The sequence below is a fragment of the Nicotiana tabacum genome, chromosome 1 (assembly GCF_000715075.1).
Source record: "Nicotiana tabacum cultivar K326 chromosome 1, ASM71507v2, whole genome shotgun sequence".
In the NCBI taxonomy this organism is placed as follows: domain Eukaryota; kingdom Viridiplantae; phylum Streptophyta; class Magnoliopsida; order Solanales; family Solanaceae; genus Nicotiana; species Nicotiana tabacum.
In genome coordinates, this window is record NC_134080.1 from 22,425,573 (window position 1) to 22,436,317 (window position 10,745).

The 10,745-nt window shown below is 35.7% G+C and overlaps 1 long non-coding RNA gene across 1 annotated transcript; it reads left to right on the forward strand.

Annotated features, from left to right (window-relative positions):
* Positions 1-6,920: 6,920 nt before the first annotated feature.
* LOC142179543 (uncharacterized) lies at positions 6,921-7,556 on the forward strand. Its single transcript, XR_012708019.1, has 2 exons — positions 6,921-7,027; positions 7,148-7,556. It is a non-coding gene; the product is annotated as an uncharacterized LOC142179543 (long non-coding RNA).
* The last annotated feature ends 3,189 nt before the right edge of the window (positions 7,557-10,745 follow it).

Below are 10,745 nucleotides of genomic sequence, written 5' to 3' on the forward strand. Positions count from 1 at the left end.
ACGATAAGAAATCAAGAAGGGAAGTGCTCCTAACAGCCCTGTAGCCTCTCGAAGATAAGTACAGACGTCTCTGTAACGATCCTTAAGACTCTACTAGACTCGCTCATGGCTTGTGAATACCATGTTGTCACGACCCAAAATCCACTAAGGGTCGTGGTGGTGCCAGATATCACTATCAGGCAAGCCAACACCAAGAAGGTAATTAAATTCTTATTTTAGTATTTTTGAAATTATTTCTTTTCGTTATATTAAATAATAAATAATGAACTTCACTGAGAATAATGATGTCTTTAACAAATTCAAATACTGAATAAATCCCATAGTCATCCCAAAACCCGGTATCGCAAGTGCATGAGCAATTTCTAGGAAACAAATGTAATATAATAACTATCCGGAATATAAATTGGACAGTAGAGAAAATACAATACAATACTCTGAAGGAGACTTTGCTGGCTGCGGGTCGTCTCGAGAGGTGCAGATCACCTAAGTCTCCGTATTAACCATGTTGCTGCGCCAAACTAGGCCACTAGACAAACATGTGCAAGTGCAACAAAAATGCACAGCAAGTATCGTATGAGTACAAAAATAACGTGTACCTAGTAAGTATCCCGTCTAACCTCGAAGAAGTAGTGACGAGAGGTCGACTTCGACACTTACTAGTGGTCCAATAATAAAATATCAGTCGTGGATTTAATACAAACAGCAGCAAACTCAAGAAAATCATGAAGCATGATTGTTTTAAAAATAAGAGATTTCCAAGAATTCATATTTCATCATTTTTCAATGTACCTCAGTTCAGGATGGCAATATCATTATTTATAAATCTCAAGGCAAGCAATACAAGCATGCACAAAACATGTTGAGGTCGTACGGTCTGATCCAAATAATAATAAAATGTGCACTGCCAGAGGGTAGAATGTCGTGAGCCATAGATACATCTATTACCCCGCTCGCAAATCATACGTATGACGTGGTCGAATATAAATAAAAGAGTTACCCCGCTCACGAATCATACATGCGACGCAGGTACTCAAAGATACACATATTCAAACAGTCAATCAAGATTTCATCAGGAATACAATTACTCAAGGAAATGACAATTTCTCCTTTAACAGTCAAGAAAATAATGTTTAACTTTTTTAGAAATTCATTTGCCAAGTTCAATATGATTTAGGCATTTTACATTGACAATAAAGTTACAAGTGCGACAAGTAAGCATGTTTTTGGATCCTAGACTATCCGGACTTAAGTATTATAGTAGCTACGCACGGACTCTCGTCACCTCGTGCATACATAGTCCCCCACAAATAAAAGCACATACCCAATTATTTCAGCTATGGGGACAAAACCGGCTTCCAAGCCCTTCCGACGACTCAAACCGATGCCTAATGCTCCAAAACTAGCCAATAATTATGCAAACCCATTAATATATGCTCAAATACTCATAACGATTCAATTTATATCAATTCCCAACTCCGCTCGAGAAGTTGACAAAATCGCCATCAGGCCCACGTGCTCGGATTTCCAAAATTTTTTGAAGATAAAGATTACCCATAACTTTACGAACTCAAATATATATTTTGTTTCCAATTCCATGCCCAAATTCGAGGTCAAAATCCAAAATACCAAATTCTAGGTCTTCTACCAAAAACCCCACAATCTATACAAATTTCCATGTTCAAATCCATATATAATCATGTATTTTAATTCAAAACTACTATAAACCACTTATCTTATGCTTGGTAATGAAAATGGCACTCCCAAGTTGCTCCAACATCGGCTCCCATGGAGGAATATGGTGAGAATGAGCAAACCCTCGCTTTAAAAAAACACACTGCCCAACCCGTTTTTTCCACCTGCGGTCACGTGACCGCTTTTGTGGTTCCGCAGGTGCGGCCCCCACTACCGCTTCTGCGGTCTCTCACTAGGCCCTCACTCTGCTTTTGTAGCTCCACGCATGCAGGTGCAGTCCCACTTCTACGGATATCGACCGCATCTGCGATCCACGCCTCCCCAGCAAAATTCCGCTTCTACGAGTCCCTTACCGCTCCTACGGGCCTGCACCTACGGCATTCTTTACGTAGGTGCGGTTACACTAGAAGCCCAGCTGCTTCAGCCTTGCCTTCAAATTCTATTTTCAATACGTTAACCACCCAGAATCCACCCGAGGCATCCGGTACCCCGTCAAATCATACCAACACGTTCCAAAACACATTACGGACTTACTCGAGGCCTTAAATCATATCAAACAATGCTAAATCACGAATCACACTCCAATTGAAACATGATGAACTTTAGAACTTCAAACTTCTTCATTTGATGCCGAAACCTATCAAATTACATCCGATTGACCTCATAATTTGCACACAAGTCGTATTTTATATTATTGACCTACTCCAACTTCCGGAATTAGAATCCGACCCCGATATCAAAAAGTCCACTGCCGGTCAAACTTCTCAAAAATATTCAACTTTTTAAAGTTTAACCAAATGTCTCTGAAATCACCTACGGACCTCCAAATTTACTTTCGATTGTGCTACCCACACCAGAATCACCATACGGAGCTATTCTCAGACTCAGAATCCCAAATGGACATCGATAACGCTGAAATGTACTTCAACCTAAACTTATGAAATTCTTCCACCATAGGCGCCAAAACGCTTCCGGGTCATCTAAAACCCAATCTTGACATACGCCAAAGTCCAAATTATCATACGAACTTGTTAGAACCTTCAAATCCCAATTCCGAAGTCGTTTACTCAAAAATCTAAATCTTGGTCTATTCTTCCAACTCAAAGCTTTCGAAATGAGAATTCTCTTTCCAAATCAACTCCGAACTTCCCGGAATTCAATACCGACCATGTGTACAAGTCATAATATCTTAAGTGAGGCCGCTCACGGTCCCAAACTGCTGAACGACGCACTAGAGCTCAAAACGACCGGTCGGGTCGTTATAGAAAAAGTGACTTAGCCACAAGATAATAAACCCTAAAATCTCTCTAAAATATAGGCATTCACCTTAAATACAATTTTATTTATAACAAATTTTAAATTGGCAAAGGATTTTTGTGATATTGAATAAAAAAGTAGAGATTTATACGAGCGATAGGTAGAAACATTAAATTCCAAACGGACAGAAGTAAAAGATTTGAAATAAATGTCATTTACTTATTATTACTCCCTCCGTTATACTTTAATTGATTTTTTTGCCCTTTTTATGGTCCACAATATTTGACTTTTTAAGATATCAAGAAAGAATTAACTTTTTTTTTTCAAAAGTTGCCCTTGGAATAATGAACCTGAGAATATTTGTTACTTCCTCCGGTCCACTTTAATTGATTTTTTGGCATTTTTTTTGTAGTCCAGAATATTTAATTTTTTCAAATATCAAAAAAGAACTACCTTTTTTTAAAAAAAATTTGCCCTTAGAGTAAAGAGCCTAGGAGTATTTATTGTACTTTCAATGAACAAATCAAGGTTAATATTGTCTATTATATTGTTAATGAATGCTAAAAGATAGATTCCTTTATATGTGTAAAAATAGGACCCTCCCTTTTGTAATCACACTTAATGTTATATAACATTTCCTGTTTCCCAAAAAAAAAATCACTTAAAATGGAGTGAAGGGGGTATATTTCCAATGAACAAATTAAAGTAATATGGTCAATTTCATAGTTAATTAATGTTAAAATATTATTTTCTTAATATGTATGAAAATAATAAAAAATAATAATTGAAGTGGACCGAAGGGAGTAGTTCTCCTTTTCCTAACAAAAAATTAATTAAAGAGTCTATGTTCAAAGACTTATAGCCTGATTTGCCAAGCTGAAAAAATCAACTTATTTTGAGAAATGCTTTTTTCAAAAGTGCTTTTCAAAAAAGTACTTTTAGAGAAAAGCAGTTTGTGTTTGACTAATCAATTTGGAAAGCACTTTTGAACAATTATTTATGTTTGGCCAAACTTTTCAAAAAATATTTTTAAGTGTCAAATTACAAATAAGGACATGACAAGATTTGCTTAATAGTTAATATTATATAAGTAGATAAATAATTATAAATATTTATTATTAAAGATAACAATTAATTTTTTTATTTTATTTAAATAAAATATAAAAATAAAGTTGAAAAGTACTTTATTCTTTCATGATAATTTAAGTATATCAAAAAATCATTGAATAAATATGAAATTTCATCTCAAAAGTCATTTTATATTACTTAATAGTTTAAAATAAGTAAGGTTATTTTGGTATATATATAATAATATTTTGCAAAGGATATTTTTGGTACGAAGAAAAGTCAAAACTGCTTCTGCTTCTGGGGAGAAGTTACTTTTTTTTCTGCTTCTTCAAAACTGCTTCTGCTTGTAGCCAAAAGTTTTTTTTTTTTCGAAAAAAAACTTGGCCAAACACCTCAAATTGAGCCAAAAAGCACTTTTTTGAAGAAAAAAAAGCACTTTTGGCTGAGGAAAAACTTGGCCAAACAGGCTATTAATTTCATAGAGAGCAGTGATTTTCTCTTTGCTAGTTAATTTTGAGTGCGTTGATATGAATTACCTGTTTTTATTATTATTATTATTATTATTATTATTATTATTATTATTATTATTATTATTATTATTATTATTATTATTATTATTATTATTATTATTATTATTATTATTGCGTACAGGTTAATGTAAGTGACCTGCCTTAGCCTCGTCACTACTTCGTCGAGGTTAGGCTCGACACTTACAGAGTACATGAGATCGGTTATACTCATACTACAATCTACACTTCTTGTGCATATACCGGAGTTGGTCCCAGCAACGTTCCGTAGACTTGTTCGGTTCTAGCTATCTAGCGGAAACTTGAGGTATAGTTGTACGACGTCCGCAACTCTGAAGTCCCCTTCTACTTCCTTTAGTTGTTTATTTGATTCAGGCAGTTATGTTTATTTCAAATCATTATCTGTAGTATCTTAGACGATCGTGTATTCGCAACACCAGTTTTTGGGATTTTCTCACTTTATTTCAGTCTCTTGGTTATTAATTAAATATGAACTGTTAAAAATGGATAGAAACTATTCTAACGTTAGCTTGCTTAGCAAGTGAAATGTTAGGAGTCATCACGAGCCCGAGGGTGTGAATTCCGGATCGCAACACTTTTGCATCTAAGAAAGAAAAAAAATACGAGGCAGCAAGCAAATAAAGTTTAATAATCATGCTCCCAACTTAGTGGCCTCGTTATGGAGCTGATATCGGTTATTAAAATGGAGATTGTTTGTGGATCGCATCGAATAAAATCAGTGGAATGTGTGTTACAGAAGTGTGTGTTCCCGTTAGTGCCATTTTTCTTATTTTTGCAATAAACAATTTGTTGTTCTTAAGGAGAGTATTAACGTGGGATGCAAAACCTTAATTAGTTGACCATCCAATCAATAAACAACTAGTTGTTCTTAAGGAGAGTACTAACGTGGGATGCAAAACCTTAATAGTTGACCATCCAATGTGTAACGACCCGATCGGTCGTTTTAAGCTTTTGCTCTTTGTTCATCAGTTCTCGGGCATGATTTGCCCTGTGTGATGGATTATCACTTATCTAAATCGTTGGTTTTGGTTTTCAGGGTAATCGAAATGAATTTGGAAGAACAGTTCTCAGTTCGAAGCTTAAAATTTAAAAAGTTTGACCAAGATTTGACTCGTTGGTATATTATTACGAATCGGGATTTTTATGATTTGGTTAGCTCTGTTAGGTGATTTGGGACTTAGGAGTGTGATCGGAATGCATTTTGGAGGTCCGTGGAAGGTTTAGGCTTGAATTGACGAGATTGAGATTTTAGCATTTTCCGGTTGATTGGTGAGATTTTGATATAGGGGTCGGAATGAAATTTCGGAAGTTGCAGTAGTTCCGTGGTGTCATTTGAGATGTGTGTGCAAAATTTCAGGTCATTCGGACGTGGTTTGATTGGGTTTTTATCAAGAACGTAATTTAGAAGATTTTGGGATTCTTAGGCTTGAATCCGATGCAAATTTGGTATTTTGATGTTGTTTTGAGTGTTCCAAAGGTTGGAACAAGTTTGAATGAGGTTATGGGTTATGTTTGCAGATTTGGTTGAGGTCCCAGGGGCCTCGGGGTGATTCCGTATGGGTGACGGAAGAAGTTTGAATTGAGTTTGCAGCTGAAGCTTATGGTTCTGTCATAACCGCATCTGCGGTTGGGAGGCCGCATGTGCGACGATCGCATAAGCGTAAGGCAGCCGCAGATGCGGCCAATGTGAAGTCCTTCAGGAACCGCGGAAGCGGTGTCGTGGGCACACCTACAGTAGTGCAGGTGCGAGTGTTTAACCGCAGATGCGAAGATTGTCATTTTAATTAAGACCGCACATGCGATGGAATAATCGCAAAAGCGGGACCGCAGAAGCGGTAATAAGACTGCATGTGCGAAAATACCTGGGTCAAAAAGTATATAATGTTCCTTCGCGAATTTTTTGCTAAGTTCTCCATTTTTGAAGATGGGAAGCGAGCTAGGGCAGTGAATTCAAGGTAAAATCGAAGAGAATCTGTTGGATTTGGAGCATCTGGAGGTCTATTCGTGCGGGCAAAGGCATCGCAGGCTAGAGTTTGGACCGTATCGAGGTGAGTAATGATTGTAAATGTTGTCATGAGGGTATGAAACCCTGGATTGCACATCGTTGTGCTATATTGAGGTGACGCACGCTAGTTATTCTTAAGGAGAGTGCTAACGTGGGATGCAAAATCTTAATTAGTTGAACATCCAATCAATAAACAACCAGTTGGTCTTAATTACTAAAATAGGAAGAATTGAGAACTAACTAAAAAAAATGGAGCTAGCATTAGCAATTTTAATCAATTCAAGAGGGGAAATTAGCCTCAGTGGAATGTCTATAAATTGTAGCTTGTACTGAAGCAAAATGATGCACACACAAAAACTCCTATTTTCCGATATAAAGCTCTAGCAGTTCTCTGATCGATCGATGGCTTTGCTCAAGTTTCTTTTTGTTTTGACTACTCTTCTCATGGCATTCACTGGTGAGTACCAATCTCTCCCTAGCTCTCTTTATATTGTAATATAGCATGTTAATTTGCATAAATCAATATCTATACAAATTGTTCGCATATATATATCTTAAAATTCATAAAATGTTACAGCTCAACTGTCATGGCTCTCAAAGACACAAGTGATTGCCACAAGAGATGTTAATCATGATTCAGAAGTGTTAGAAGGCATGCTAGTCCTACCTTCTGCTAAGCTGATGACTTGCGGGCGCAGTTGTACATACAGTGAGGAATGCAGTGACGGTTGGGCATGCAATCTTTGTATTTTTATAACACAAGAATGGAAAGCTTGCAGCGCATTTTGACAAGCTTATCTGAAGGTCGTTTACTGGTTTCCGAACAACTCTACCATGTGCAAGTTCTTATTATTTGTCTGAGTCTCTCTGTGTGCTTCAGTTCATTCCATGTTTTATCCAGCAATAAAAAAAATATCCATTGAGAAATCATAATGGATGTACAACTTCGTGCAATGCATGTAGTCATTGCTCAATTTACAAGTGTATCACATATGTTGTTTGTATCGAACTTTTCTTCTTTCTTTGTTGATTAACATTCGTCATTTTTAAATTTCACAAAACGAAAATTTCAATTATCTTATATTTTTGGAAGCGCTCCGAAAGAAAAGAACTTTTCTTGTTCTGCGTTAGATAAAGAGCTCCGAAAGAAAAGAACTATCACATTTGATAATGCAAAGATTGCTTCATACTTTTGGAAGTCCGAGTTCTCTCCTGAAGATGACACACGAATCCTCCATATTGTCTAGCAAAATCATATGGAATTTTACTATATAGCCTGTCTGGCATTAAGCATATTACATCTGAAATCTAATTCAACAGTTAATACATTAGGGTACCTGCTGGTTGCTCTAGAATCATTGTATAAGGGAATATATATGTTGGCATTATCTCGACGTAATTCAGATGAATTCCACGATATAATCTGTTATTATAAAGCTGAATGTTGTCAGTTGCTATAATTACTAAGAAATCATATAGAGATGGGACAAAGTTATTTAAGGATAAAATTAGAAGAGTTGTATCATGCGACAAGAGAGAAAACAAAAAGAACTAATGAATAACTAGGAGAGACAAATTTTGAGTTGACCTGACAAAACTAATGCAGGAGGAGCCTTGGAGAGATTAAAATATAAGTATTTCCAATTATCAAAATAGCAACAATCACATTATACTGTCGTTCTTGACAAATAGATATGAATTTAAGAAAATTTCAAGCAATACAGCTTCGTGGGTTACCGTTTTCAAAAAAAAAAAAAAAAAAGGCTGAATTTCAAGTCGCTGCACGGGTACAATCACTACGACATCAATAACCCATCCGGAGCCCGTTCTCCTTCACCAATTGTACTAGTCCGTTCGCTCCTTATGGGCCTCAACTAAATGCGCGACAATATCTTCCAGTTCAAAGTTATATTGCATCCTTCTTCGTACCAAGAAACTCCTTTCTGTTGCACCTAATTTCCCGCAGTATAATAGCCTAAAATTCAAATTAAACCCGTAGACTCAATCACCGTCTACCAAAATTCCCAAATCATTCCCAGCTCTCCTCCAGGTGTGTAGTCATCCTGCCACTGAACCCATATGCTACTTTGCCACTCTCCCTGTCACGACCCAAAATCCCACCATAAGTGGTGTGATGGTACCTAGTCTCTAAGACTAAGTGGGCCGATTATAATAACAATCCAAGCAATTTCTTTTGTATATAATCGAAACCAACAATGGAAATAAATATACAACCTCCCAAGATCTCTAGACGGGTAGTACTGAGTCACGAACTCTAACTGAATACATGAAATGATCTGAAGGAAATTAAATATACAATACCGCTCAAATAATAATTGACAGTACGATAAAAGGGAAAGACTCCAAGGGACTGCGACGACCAAGGAGCTCTACCTTGAATCCTTGCGATCACACTCTAGCTTTGTCCAAGTCCTATATCTCCATTACCTAGCTCTGTACATAAAAAATGTACAGAAGTGTAGTATGAGTACATCACAGCGGTACCCACTAGGTATCAAGACTAACCTCAATGGAGTAGTGACAAGGTAGAGTCAAGACACTCACTAGTCTAATAACATTTTCAATATAGCGTAACAAAATAATAGGAAACAAATAACAATAATGACAACAATAATCAACCAGTGATATAAACAGTAGGGTAACAAGAACATCATATATATTGTTCGGCAATAATGGATACAAGTACGACCAATTACTCAAATCCTTCAAATATTAATCTTTCGCCTATAAATCTTCCCAATAGTAATCTTTAGGATATAATATTTTCCGATAAATATATTTCGAATATACTTCCTTCAAATAAATATCTTTCTAATATAATTCTTTCAAACAAATATCTTCCCAATATAATTCTTTCAACAAATATCTTCCAAATATAATTCTTCCAAATAAATATCTTTCGAATAAAAAATCTTTCAAATAATATTTTTCTAATATAATTCTTTTAAATAAAAGTCACCATGTGACACCTCATTTCAAATCATAAAATATGGGTCTCATCCCATTTTCATATTTCTACTGTACCTTGTGCCAATATTTCTATCACAACCGCACGGACAACTCACGTGCCAATATCGTCATCATTTACTCACGGTATCACAACTGCATGAAAAATTCACGTGCCAATATCATTTTAGTTATATAACCACGACACCTCGTGCCCGTATTTTATATCACAACTGCATGAAAAATTCACATGCCAATATCATTTTAATTATACAACCACGGCACCTCGTGCCCGTATTTCATATCATAACTGCACAGACAATTCATATACCAATAATAATTTCATCATATTTTCCCAGCACCTCGTGACCATATCATAATCCGCCCGACAGTATTCACAGGCTCATAATTTTAACATATATCTGACTATTATCAAATTTACTGAATTTATAAAATAAATTGCACAATATGTAAAAGAACTCACAAGAAATTCACAACACAACATAAATATTACCAGCACAATATCCCTTCATCATCACATAACAAATACCAACATAATACCCCATATCATCACATATCATCCCTGACAATAATCACCATTATCTCTCATATAGCCATGTTACACCCCATTTTTTTCGTATGTGGAAGTACGCCATAAGTAAATTGATATAAAATCGGAAATGAAATGTTACGTCCCGCATTTTTGTACGTTGATGTTTCGTCGTGAGTTAATTGACGTAAGCTCGGGAATGAGATTATTTTGGAATCATAAGTATTATGCTATTTCAAACAATGAATAAGTAAATTCGTGAAGGTCAGAGGGCAAGCAAATTGAAGAAAATAAGTTTCGTCAAAGTTTGGAAATTTTGGAAAAAAAATATAAAAAATAATATATATGTGGTCCGAGCTATAATACCCGGTATTTATAGACTAGTTCCATACTATAATACCTGGTATTTATAGACTAGTACCATACAAGGTACCACATGACCATGATAGTATGATATATGATGTATATTAAAAATGAGTAGTATTTAAGTAATTTGAGATAATTATTAATTAGATGGGTAATTGGTTGATTATTGATTAATGGAGGGTTAATTAATTAATTAAGGGATTAGTGATTATTAAATTAAGACCAAGATAAGTCCTAGATGAGCCCCCAACGTGGCAGCCCCTCTTGCTCAATTTAGTGACTTATAAACAAC